The sequence below is a fragment of the Carassius carassius genome, chromosome 15, assembly GCF_963082965.1.
Source record: "Carassius carassius chromosome 15, fCarCar2.1, whole genome shotgun sequence".
Classification (NCBI taxonomy): Eukaryota; Metazoa; Chordata; class Actinopteri; order Cypriniformes; family Cyprinidae; genus Carassius; species Carassius carassius.
Window position 1 is genome coordinate 22,387,143 of NC_081769.1, and position 12,831 is coordinate 22,399,973.

Consider the following 12,831-nt stretch of genomic DNA (forward strand, 5'->3'; position numbering starts at 1 on the left):
GGATAGTTACATTAGCTTCATTTCAAATGAACTGATGGATTTGCTCATTCACAGAGCCAATGACATTCACCGGGCCAAACAAGAATGAACTACGGTTTCACCCGCCGCAGTGTGAGGCGTAAATACAGGATACACTAAGAGTGTGTGTGTGTGTGTGTGTGTGTGTGTGTGTGTGTGTGTGTGTGTGTGTGTGTGTGTGTAAATCCAGTTCAGTTTTCACAGAAGCTGAGAAATATCAGTGTTGGGGAAGTAACACGTCATTTATAATTACTACAGGTAATTTACGTCACAAATTAGTCAATACATTATTCTAGCCATGCTAAAATATGCAGTATTAGCTATGATGCAAAAGGCATGTTCATTTAGCTGCCATTTATATCGCTGCACTGCACCCATTTAACCAAAATATTCCTTTAGAACCTTTTTTTCACTTAGAAATCATGATAAAACTTTAATAGTGACCAGTCCTCACTATTAAGAAGTTGCTTATTAGCATGCCTGTTATTAACGTATTGGCTGTTTGTTAGCCATTGTAAATCACATATACTGCACGACTTTATTCTACATCCTCAATCCTACCCAATACATTAACTTTACAACTACCTTACTATTAATAAGCAGCAAATAAGGAGTTTGAGGCAAAAGTCATAGTTAATGGTTTGTTAATGGTTTGTTAAAGTGACCGAAATTACTACTAACTTGAAACAAGAAATGACTAACAACACTTTGAATTACACTTAATTTTATTTACAACTTCAAAAATAATTTTACAGTGTTGATGTTAGCATTCATCAGGCATATTCTAGCTACATAAATATTTTATGAATTATTATTATTATTATTATTATTGTTGTTGTTGTTATGTAACAGTTAGGTCAAAGCAATAAGGCACTTATGGACGTGCTGTTTTTGTTTCAATATATATATTGATTTATCTATTTAAAAGCCTGTTTTCCACCTCAGACTAAAAAAAGATACGATTTCAAATGTATTTATCAATTAAAAATTATTTCTTCATTCGTGTGACCTATGAATTTACTTCACTACTCTCAGTAATTAATTACTAACTACCCTGAAGAGAGAAATATTAATTGCATATGATTGGAAAAATCAAGCTGTGCGCACGCTATGCTGATGATGAAATCTATGCCACATTGTGTAAACCTGCCGTACATGTAAAAAAAAACGAAAGAATACTTTGGGATTTACTAGAAAAAGTAGCCACATCACTAATTCTTGTTAAGTACTTGCCAACACTGCTAGATGGCTAGCCAGATGACAGTGGTATTTTCTGGAAAAGCGATCTGTCTGCAGTGTCTTTCGCTATGGTTTGTTTTGTTACTCCTGTCCTCTGTAGCGTAATATAAATGGTTGAGTTCAGACACCAGTTACAGGCTTGTGAGCAATGACTGTTCCCCCCTCGCTTACCCATCAGCCCCCTGGCTGGGATGTGGGGGGTGTGAGTGATGGAAAGAGAAGGGTGAGAGGGCTAAATGCCTGAGCCACATGCGATAACTCACTAGCGGTTCGTGGGGCTAACTGTGGTCAGAATGTGAAAGCCTTGCACGAATGTGTTCCGGGAAATCCAGAAATCGCCCCCCCAACCTCACTAGGGGTTTTAAAAGATGCAGGAGTATGAAATTCCACAGTCGGTTAATTGAATCCGTGATTCACAGTCTCCCGAATTGTACTGTTTTAGTGCTGCAGGACCCCTCTATTAAAGTTTAATGTTCCTCTATCGAAGTAACCTCGTGATGCTAATGGATGAATAGATAGATGCATATAGAAATGCAAATATAGAGTTGCAGTATGTCTTGTGTATTAAACACTTATTGCCGCCATGATTTTTCTGCCATTTTTGACAGAAGAGGGTTAATGAATGGAAAGTTGCTGTTGCTTTCATTTTTCCGCTCACAGATGGGAGGTCAGCTCCCTTGCAGAAACATCTGGTTCTGTTTAGAGTTATGCCGTGTGTGTTTATGAGAGAGTGTTTTTAAAGTACGAGCGTTAGAGGGATTTTTTTTTTCCTGAGCAGTGCTGAGTTCTGAATCTTCCTCTGTCACGGGTCACGAGGCCAGTTCACATTTCCTGCCAACATAAGTCCCCTACAAACCAGCGGTTATTAGTCTGCAAATCTCCAACACAGCCAGATCAAAATATATTTATGACCCCCTTTTGTCTGTTTCTTTTTTCCTCACAGGATCTTGTGTGAAAATCTCCATCTTAACTCGTGAACACCATTGAGAGCCGAAGCGTTTCCACCACTGCTCGTCTCCTGAAAGGATAACAGTGAGTTTTGAATTAGTCTTTCTCTATTTACACTGATTCGGGTTTCCTGCCTGTCATCATGGACATGCCAGTTCGTATTTCCTTTCTTCGTCATGGCAAACAAAATCAATTGTAGACGCAGCAGTTTACAGAGACACAGCATCAGTTTGAGATCAGCAGAACTAACAGGCCGATCGACCCATCAGATATGATGCAACCCACTATAGTTGGATTGTGTTCACGGATTGCGTCGTTAAGGAAACATGACTGACGGGCACTTGAGATGCAGATCTGTGCTCATCCAATTTATTACTTTAGCCCATTGTTTAGAGGAGCTAATTTGGATGATATATCAGTAGCAGCTCTTAATGATTCTGCTATGCCGTTTGCACCACAGTATGAATGGGAACATTTTCTACTGTTAAAAAGGTGAGGTTTGCAAAATTAACAAATGAAGTCCCTTTAATTAAATCATCAAATAGACATTAATGCACGATGTAGAAACCTGTTTCCACCTCAGATTAAAAAAAGAATTAAAAAAAATACAAATAAATAAATTAAAGGCCTTACAAGACCTTTTTTCTCATAATTGTGAGTTTACCTAAATTGTTACTGCATTTTGTTCTAAGATGATTTTAGTTATTACAGTCTTGACTTTTTTTCTCATAATTGTGAATTTGTATCTCACAGTTTGAATTAATTTTAATTTAATTTTTATCACTTTACTTAATCTTTATGTTAAAATTTGACTTTATACCAGTTTAACTTTTTACTTTTATTTTACTTTTCTGTGTATTGCCTTGTTTATCACAATACGCTCGCTTGCAAATTATTTATTGTAATCGCAACTTTATTGTCTCTTGTAATTGTAACTTTTTTATACTCAAAATATATATCTCACATTACTTTTTATATTTGAGACTGCATTTCAGTATGTCTCTGTCATGCTATATTCACCTCCAATAATTTGTGATAGTGTCTTTCTATAAAATAGCTATGATTTTATTTCTCATAATTTTGAATTTATATTTTGTAGTTAGAATTGTTTTTATTTTTAAATGTCAAATTATTATTATTATTATTATTATTATTATTGTTATTATTATTTTATTTTTACTCTGAAATGATATGATTAAGATAAGATTTTGGTTATACCATCGACCCCTCAAAGAAACCTATAATGGGTGTTTGGCATGCATTAAAAACGACTTTTGTTTTTCTGGTCAAGCCCTTGGTTTTGACTAAAACTGACATGCCCTCACATCATTTGAGCCGCACCATTGTTCATTCACTCTTTCTGTCTTTCACTTCCCTGCTGCTGACCTCTGAGCAGAAACAACAGCGTAAGCACTATCATTCTAGATTTCTCTCTGTCCTTCCCTTTTGTCCTGGAATCCACATTTTCATCCAAAGGTCATTGATGGCCACAGAGAATCACTCGGAGCTGGATTCAGTCAAATTGCATCACATTGTTTATCCCGAAGGTTCTCAGTGTGTTGTGGATGATCTGGTAAGAGCTGAGCCCTGCAGGTCTGGAAATGTGCCAGTGGATAGGCCCATACCAACTTTGTGAAAGGTCAGGTGCGAAAGCTTACAAATGTAGATGTTTTTAATGGTGAAATGAGAAAGAAACAGGTTTTATGTAGTTTAGTTTGTAAACATTTAGCTTTTTTAAAGCATGTCCAAAAGGATAGTTCATGCTACTATGAAGTCAACAAGAAATCAAAACCCTCTTTACTTTAAATTCCTAGGTGTTTTGTATATAATTCATTGGGCATGTTATTCATAGGCAAAAATTTGTGGTTTTATAGCCCTTAATCAAAATATCAAACTTTCTCTAACACTTAAATAACTTTGCTTTTCTGTTGACATCATCAAGGTCACTAACATTTCAACCAAAGTGCCTGAAGTGATTTAGAAGGAAAGTATCCATCTACAATTGCTTTCTGGCTCCATTCCAGTATGGAAAACTCCTTTTCATTATCCAATCAATTACAGATAGCTAAAAAAAATCATATCCTACCTGATGTTTCTCATTGAATATCATAAATGCATCATATTACAGAAGTCAAATGGATTGCTGAATTTTCTTACTTTGTTTAATGACTTTGTTTAAATCTATAACTTGTTGGCAGAGACTATAAAAGCCTCCAACATGTCTTGCAATGATTACATGTTACATGTGTAGGCGGTCTTTCGCTGACAGAATGCATTAGCGTTATACACTACATAAACATGCTCAGTGAACCAATTGCGCAAGATGCGTTGGCCACCTGTATTTAGAGCTGCACGCTAGATATTGATGTTAAAATCAGGTGTGAACAGGGTCTAAGAGATGAATGAATCTCTTTCTTTCCCTCCTCTTCATATCTGGCACCACACATTCAAACATAGTGTGATTTTCTGCAGTGTGAGAAGTGTGCATTTTTAGTTTTTGTTTTTTTTTTCAGAGGAGATGAGAGACGATTCTCTGACTCTTTGGCCTTCTGACTTCATGACTCGCACTCATTCTCCTTCATTGTTGCCCACCACAGCGGGGCTACAATGAATAGCAAAATATCATCCAGCGAATAGGAAATTTTAGAGCAGTCATCTGGAACGGCACTTTAGGCTTGAATACAATGATTGGACTGTCTGCACGTCTACAATAGCAAATTCCACGTATTCTTTCTTGTTTTCTATGACTGAAAAACCATGTTATAATTATTTGGCTTGGGGCAATAATTCATTAATGCATGCAACTGGAATAATTTGAGATTTAACATTTACTTATATGGAGAGTACACCCAAAAATGTATATTCTGTGAACCATCCTTGCATACTATGCCCTACATACAGTAGGATTCAAGTAAATTCAATGTTGGCTACACAAACCTAATCATCTGATTGGTTCCTCTATGCTCTGACAGGGAAGCACTAGGCTGTGCAGTAAAAGCTTGGAGTTAAATTCCACTTTTCACCAGCAGATTGACACTCAAGAATCACTTCCTAGTACCTAAACACCAGCGTCTAGTTATTTTCGGTGTATTTATGCATGTGCATTTGTCCCCCGGGGCCTGTTTGAGTTCTGAGCTTCAGTGCCCTGAGACTAACAGGCAGGAGGAAGCAGATGGCTCCAAGAAGGGGTGACCCCGTAGCAGAACTCTGACTCTGACAGAATGATATCCTCCAGAGTCACACAAGTCTTGTTTCTGTAATCCTTACAGATACCCAAACAACTCACACACACACACACACACACTCACTCACTCATATTTACCATGCTTTTGTAAACCACATTGCTGCTCCTCCTCATGTCTTGTCACATAAACTAGTGATGGGCAACCACTGGATTATACTCAGTCACAGTGCATTTTATAATATGGACTTAAAATATAATATGGACTGTATTGTGCAAATCCACAATGACTGAGAGTGCAGTTAGTAACTGAGCTTATAGAAGATTTCAAGAGGCATTGGATTTGATCCAGCTGTAGACTTAGGTAAATGCCATATTCAATTTGATGCCAGTAAAACAGAGACTGCTACAGTATGTTCAATATGCAGTATTGTTGATTGTTCGGCTGAATGAACAAGAAGAATTTTCAATGTCTCATTGGATGAGCGATCGACATCCATTACACATGACAACAGTGGTATTGACCGTGGTGTACTCCTCTTGCATCCCAAATTTTCATTCATCATATGGAATTTGGTCTCTGTTCTGCCTTGTATATCTGGGGTTAACAAATTGGTTAATTTTAGATAAATCACAAATGAATACTCAATTATCTTCCCCATTTTCACATTGGTGGATTAATGTAAGAAATAATCTACATATGTGTTGCCATATGGATTTCAAATAAAAGCATATACAGCAGAAGCATATGATAAACTGTTTAATAAACATAAAATTTAGTGGAAATAGTGTAAAAGTCTTTTTAGTCTCTTGCTTTGGATCAATTAAATGCCTCTAGACTAGAGCAACCACCTAACTCACCTGAAGCTTGTTGATGAATGTAGACGTTCCTGTGAGAAACTTAGATCTCCAGCAAAATATTGAGCGTGTTTCAATTTAATAAGCTTAATTTATTTACCAGCAGACCTTGCAGCATGTTTGCAAAAACCTTTCTAAGACTGAGATATCATCGAAGCTCTCTGCAACCTTACTGCAACATCATTCCAGGCATGTAGCACCCATAACCATCTGCTAAAGTAATTATGGGCTGTGGCTGGTATCAGCTGGGAGGTGGTGAGTGAAAGGCTTTCTCACAGCCAATTATTATTCCGCAACAGTGCAGCATTAAGTGGTATATTGATCTTCTGATGCGACGCATCCGTCGGGATTCACCCACTGCTGATCTAGGATCAGGTCCGTCAGTCCTGGATGTCTCTCACACGCCTCCTATGGGGCATTCGCAACCACCATAGAGACAGAGACAAGCCGTGTGGTGCGTCGATATGTGAATCAACATGAATCTAGAAGAAGAACAAACACAGGATCTGTTTTCAACTTCAATATTGCCTGGATATATGTATGTGCACTAAATCTGCTTGGATGTTTGTCAAGGGAAGCCGAGTGCAGGGTTCTGTGATTAAGCAAACTCTTCGGCTTTAAATGTCCACAAACCTCAATGAATCTTTATTGTCTCCTCTAGTTCCGGATCTTCCCATGAAGGCCACAGAATTTCCTCTCTGTGAGAAGAGCACTGCATCCCTTCACTCAGAGTTATACTGCCTGCCTGAAACGCTTCCGATGGGACTGTCTCACTCTCCAACCCAGACAGAACCGGTCTCACTCTCTACAACTGGACGAATTTCTGAAGATCTGGAGAACTCCCTCTTATCGGTTGATCTCTCTTCTTTGATCTGTCAAGTTCTCTCTTATTTTTCAATACTACTTCTTGATTTGTGTCTAGCTTTCCTCCTCTGCTTTTTCTCAATGGCAAAAAAGCTTCCCAACAAACATACTGTTTCAAATATACACAACATATACTGCGGTGCAAAGGTTTGTGGTCGGGATATACTAAAATAATATTGTATATAATTAGAATTTCTTAATCTATTTAAGTTTCTATTTCTAATTTATTATTCAATGTCACATGATTTTTCATAAATTATTAAATAAAAAAATTCAATAAAATCAATGTGGTAATTTTGGATCAGTAATTTAAAAAATAAATTTACAGCAAATATTAATAAGCAGAACAACTGTTTTCAACATTAACAATCAGAAATCTTTCTTGAGCACTGAATAAGCATATTAGAATGATTTCTTTATCTTTCTTTATTTTAGGGTCATATGACACTGAAGACTGCAGACAATTCAGTTTTGCCATCACAGGAATAAAGTAAATTTTTAAATCACTGTTTTCAAAGCTATATATTTAAAAAAGTAATATTTCACAAAATTACAGTTTTGCTGTATTTTTCATAAAATATATTCAGCCTTGCAATGATGCTCAAAAACATTCAAAAATCGTACCATCCTCAAACTTTCGAATGGTAGCGTATCTGATGGGAACATGAGTGTTCTGCATTACACAAATGTCCCGCATATCGGCCCGCAAAGGGATCGCTAACACTCGCTCTTGTCTGATCTCGCCTCGGCTGTGGGCTTGAAAAGCTGCCAACAGCAGATAAATGCATTTAGCTGGATGTCCCTCCCCACCTCCTCTCCTCCCAGGGATGCGATGATTCTCAACTCCTCCCGGTCTCCGCCGAAAGCTGTGGAAGCGGAGCGAGATGCCATTTCAGATGCCTGCAGAGGGTTAGATGGTAGCCTTGATACTGTAAATTGAGCTGTGGCACATAAGAAAGCCGAAATGCTGTGAGATATTACATAAGGTGTATAAACCACCTCAGAGTGATGATCCATTATTCATTTACCGTCATGTAACTAATCAATCATTTATCATTTTAAAGTGTTTTTCACGTCCACCGTCCTGTTAGTCTGCTTGAAAACAGAATGGTTTTGAAGCCCCTTTGTTAACACTTTACACGATGCACAACAGAACTCGTGATTAATGTGCATATTAGACATGGAGAAGTGCTTTTTATTCGCAAAGGGTTCTGGCCTGAGTGCGAGACATTCACACCCTCTCATCTGATAATTGTACGATAGAGACGCAGTGAATCACTCCTACCTCTTGCCCTCTCCTTATCTCTTCTCTGACGGTCTTTTTTCAATCGTACAACACGTGAGAGCAATCGCAATCGCATTCATCCGCACACATTCATGCACATTCGCTGTCGGGCATCTGGCCCTCACTGACATTTGCCAGTGGTTTCCCTGTCAGGGCGATTCAGAAATCCAAATGAAAGCTTCTATTGAGCGGTGTCTGCACGGCTAGACCAGCCATCGAACTGGCAGACAGGCCCTTCACTCCTCTGCTGCTCTCAGACACACTGCGTTTTTGCCCCGTGGATCACATTATAATATTCATGGTGCCGGTGTGCGTGTGTGTGAGTGTCGAAGCATGGACACACACGATTTAATGTGATGTTAAATCTTGCAGCAGGTTACGTGCAACTCGTCCATTGACATTCTACTTCGGTCACAGTACTGCTTTAGTAACGCTCAACTCCCTCGACCTGGACCATAGATAAATGCGGCCCGGGGCATTTGCATTATTCACATTTCACACCAAAAGAAGTTTTTTTTTCTTATAGAATGTCAATCAGGCCTCTGTTGTGGGCTGGATATCTGATTGACCTGAACTTTTTCCACAGATAAGCAGAATAAAACATAGCGCTCTACTTTTAGACTTGGCCCTGGGTCCAAAATAATTGGCAGGAGATGAATTAATTCTATTTAGGGCGTAACTAGACCTCTGGATGTTTCATGCACAACCTTGTATTGAACTTTGGAAGGTGGTGTACTATGAAGAGATACAGCTAAGCTTCTTTGATTTATACTGATCAACACTAGTGCTGCTACTAATGATTATTTTGATAATCAGCTGATCTAATTATTAAGTATTTGGTAATTAATGAAATGGCTCTTAATTGAGATGAGAGGCTTTATTAGGATTTTCTAGATTAGAAGAATCATTTTCTGGAAATATTATTAACTGAATTGTAGGATGTTTTATTTGTTTAAAGAATAATGTTGCAATGTTTAGAGAATGTTCTCATAGTAAGCCTTTTTACAAATATAGTCATAAAATGTCATAACATTATAAATTCGTGAAATTTGAAATTCATAAAAAATTTATGAGCCCTTCATTCTCATAAAAACCAGTTATTAAATTCTCAAGTGACTGTAATTTCAACAAAAAAAAAATATATTTTTACGTGACGCTACACTGCACTGAAAAATGATTATTTTATGCTTGATCCAACTTAATTTACTTTTCTGTCTTATCATTGAGCTTAAATACTGTACTTGATTAACTGGAGGTAAAACTAAGTTTTCTTGGTATAATTTAAGCTGTTTGCTTCAAAACAAATGACAATTTTGCATTCTGCGAAAACCACGTGACCTCTGACGTTATCGAAGTTCAGTTTGATAATTGTTCCCAGCATGATTTGCTTGGGACTTAATGGGGAGAGTAAAAATGTATGAGATTAAATGTTATTTTATATTTTTGAGTAAGATTAGAATTTATAGTGTTTAATGTTCAATTATGTTGGAATAATTACAACTGTTTAAATTGCCCTGGGTTACCATTGTGGAGAAGAGTGGAGCATTTGCTGAGGATGTGGACTGGTACAGCAAATGTTATTACTGTTTTGCCTAAAGAGCATTTAGCTTGATATTTATGTACTAGTGCTAAGCAACTTGTTAGCTACTTAGTGTGGTTTTATAATTCAGCTGTATGACAAAAAAAATAAATACATTTAATTGAATTTTCCTGTCCTAGAACCATATAAAAATTTTTTTTTTAGGCTACTTCACTGGGCAACTTTTTTTCAGTTTGCTTAATATGTAAAATTATTTATTTAAACCGCTATTAGATTGAATAAAATATGTAAAGGTTCAATTTAATCCAAATATATTTAGCGATAATTTGTGGTATAATTATGTAAAAATATATTTGGTTGAAAGTGTATTTTTCGTTTCAGTTAACTATAGAGAATGTGATTTGGTCAAACTTTTTTCTTTCTTTTTTTTTCACTTGAAAAAAAGTAAACCTTTTAACCTTGATTACTTGTAACAAGTTGAAGTACTTTTATTTATTTTAGTTTGACCTAACAACACTTTTTTTTCAGTGTGCCATTATAGAGTTAGTGTGACAATCTAAAAATTAAAAATTATTAAAAATAATTTACTTATGTATTTTACCCAAAATAGTATTTTTTTAAAGACATTTTTCCTTTACTTATAAAATATAAACTATCTACTAAATATTATATATCTATTACATTTAAAATATTTAAATATAAAAATGTATCAAGCTGTATTATAGATAAAAGTGGTAAACACTTGGGGTGTTTCCTTTTTAGATAATATAATATTTAAAGTTGTGCTCTGTCTTATACATGTAGTGCATATGACAATGCTTTTACCCTACACTTTGCTTTATTTAAATCTTTAGGGCTGTGATGTTTTCTTTGGAGTATGTCTGAACTCTGTCCAACTGCATCAAGCTCTTGGATCACAGCACTGTTTTTAAAATGCATTGTTTGAGTTTAAAATCATCTTCCTTTAGGTCAGATGAGATCAGCTATTTGGAGATAACAATATTTGCCAACTGTTTTTCATTGTTGTTAATCACAACTACTTTTTTTCTGCCATAATTAACACAGAGAATGGCAAAGAACATATAACAACAGAGAAAGTTAGAAAGTCTTGAATTTTGTATTATTACTTTGCATTCCTTGCACTTCACTGAGTAGCGTCGAGAAAACCCCCAAAGTAACACTGTTGCATCTGACATTTTAATGAGAAAATATAATTGGCTTTACAGTGTGCCACAGAAGAATATGTAACATTCACTGCCCTCATAGTGCTCTCAACCGGCCCGTTTCGCTTCATCCACTGGTCCCCCGTCGCCCGAGGGGATGTTGTGGAAGACTCCAGTCTTTGATCTGTTGATAGGACGGAAACTCTGGAGATCTGAGTGTTTCTCAAGGTCTAAATGTGCTCCGATCCCCTCCTGCTTGCTATATAATTAGCTCTGGACACCAAGGACCACATCCATGGGACTTGCCAACACTCTCTGAACTGCTTGATTTGTCCTTGCTGAAAAATATATAACCTCTAGCCTGTACAATATTTACTGGCTGAAATATCCATCCATCACACCTGAGAGTCTGGGAAACGTCTTGGTGTCTCGTAACAGTCTGCTCTTGACTTAACAGCAGAGGACTGAGAAATATCAGCCGGGCTTTAAATAGCCTCTGTTTCTAACCACAGGACCACGCTAGCCCATTCTCTGTTTCTTATTCTGTCTATTTATTCCTTCTCTTCGATTCGTTGCTCATATTGTTTGGTGTCCCCGTGCCCCCCAACCCCCCCCCCCCCCTTTTCATCTTCATGTTTCATAATATTCCAATTCCAGGCTTGTGCTGCCACTCGCCACGATTTTAAAGCATACTCCGGCCTCTGTTCTCATTGGAAATAAGCTCTTTGTTGCATGTAGCGTGAGAGCCGATGGATCCGAGCTCCCTCTAGGGACAGCCGTATCTGAGGGCCGTAAATGATGTTGGTGGTTGTGGGATACGGGTTTGTATCTGTGTCAGACTAATGTACGTGCTGAGTTTCTGTGTGTCTGCGGTAAGTTTCGAGTTACAGCGATATGGTGGCAGTCTAAGCCATTATAAATCGAGATCTTAAAATTGCTGGCGGTGTTTATACGGCCTGTGTGTGTGTGTGTGTATATATGACTTCTGGTACCTCTGCTAAAACCCTAGTCGTGACCAGACGCTGCCTCGCTGCCTTTATGTATTGATTAAATTTGGATGACTCTATTCAGACGGATTCTGCACTCTAGTAGATTGTGCCCTGTCTTTCTCTCTCTCTCTCTCTCTCTCTCTCTCTCTCTCTCTCTCTCTCTCTCTCTCTCTCTCCCTGTCTAACACAACAGGCTTGTGCAGAATTGGCTTTTCAATTCATGTTTATTATTTTGAGTTCTATCTGGCTGTCTGTCTATCTATCGTTCTATCTGTCTATCTATCGTTTTATAGTTCTATCTATCTATCTATCTATCTATCTATAGTTCTATCTATCGTTCTATCATTCTATTGTTCTATCTATCGTTCTATCATTCTATTCTTCTATTTATCATTCTGTTGTTCTATCTATCATTCTATCCATCGTTCTATCATTCTATTTATCGATCGATCAATGAGTTGTAAATGAAAAAAACCTTCTCAGTATGTTCAATTAAATCCATTTCTTATAAACTCATATAACCGAAATATCTGTATTTTTAACAAAAATGAAAGTTTGTCATAAATTACTTAAGAAAATAAATCTTAAAATACTGTTAGCACTTTAATTAGGGAACATGTATTCACTATTAAGTAAGAGTTTTCCTGCAATAAACTCCTAATTTTGCTGCTTGATTTTGATATATATATCAAACTACTAGTTTTCCTAGTAGTTATGTTTAAGGGATCTAGAATATGGTCATGCAT

At 37.0% G+C, this 12,831-nt stretch overlaps 1 protein-coding gene across 4 annotated transcripts in view; it reads left to right on the forward strand.

The window, feature by feature from the left end:
• Positions 1-12,831, forward strand: part of sema6e (sema domain, transmembrane domain (TM), and cytoplasmic domain, (semaphorin) 6E) — a 146,887-nt gene that overhangs the window by 63,347 nt on the left and 70,709 nt on the right. For all 4 annotated transcript variants that reach the window (XM_059568012.1, XM_059568011.1, XM_059568010.1 and 1 more), the window contains one exon: positions 2,201-2,289. The gene's annotated coding sequence lies outside the window, so the exon portion shown is untranslated. The remainder of the gene's footprint in view (positions 1-2,200; positions 2,290-12,831) is intronic.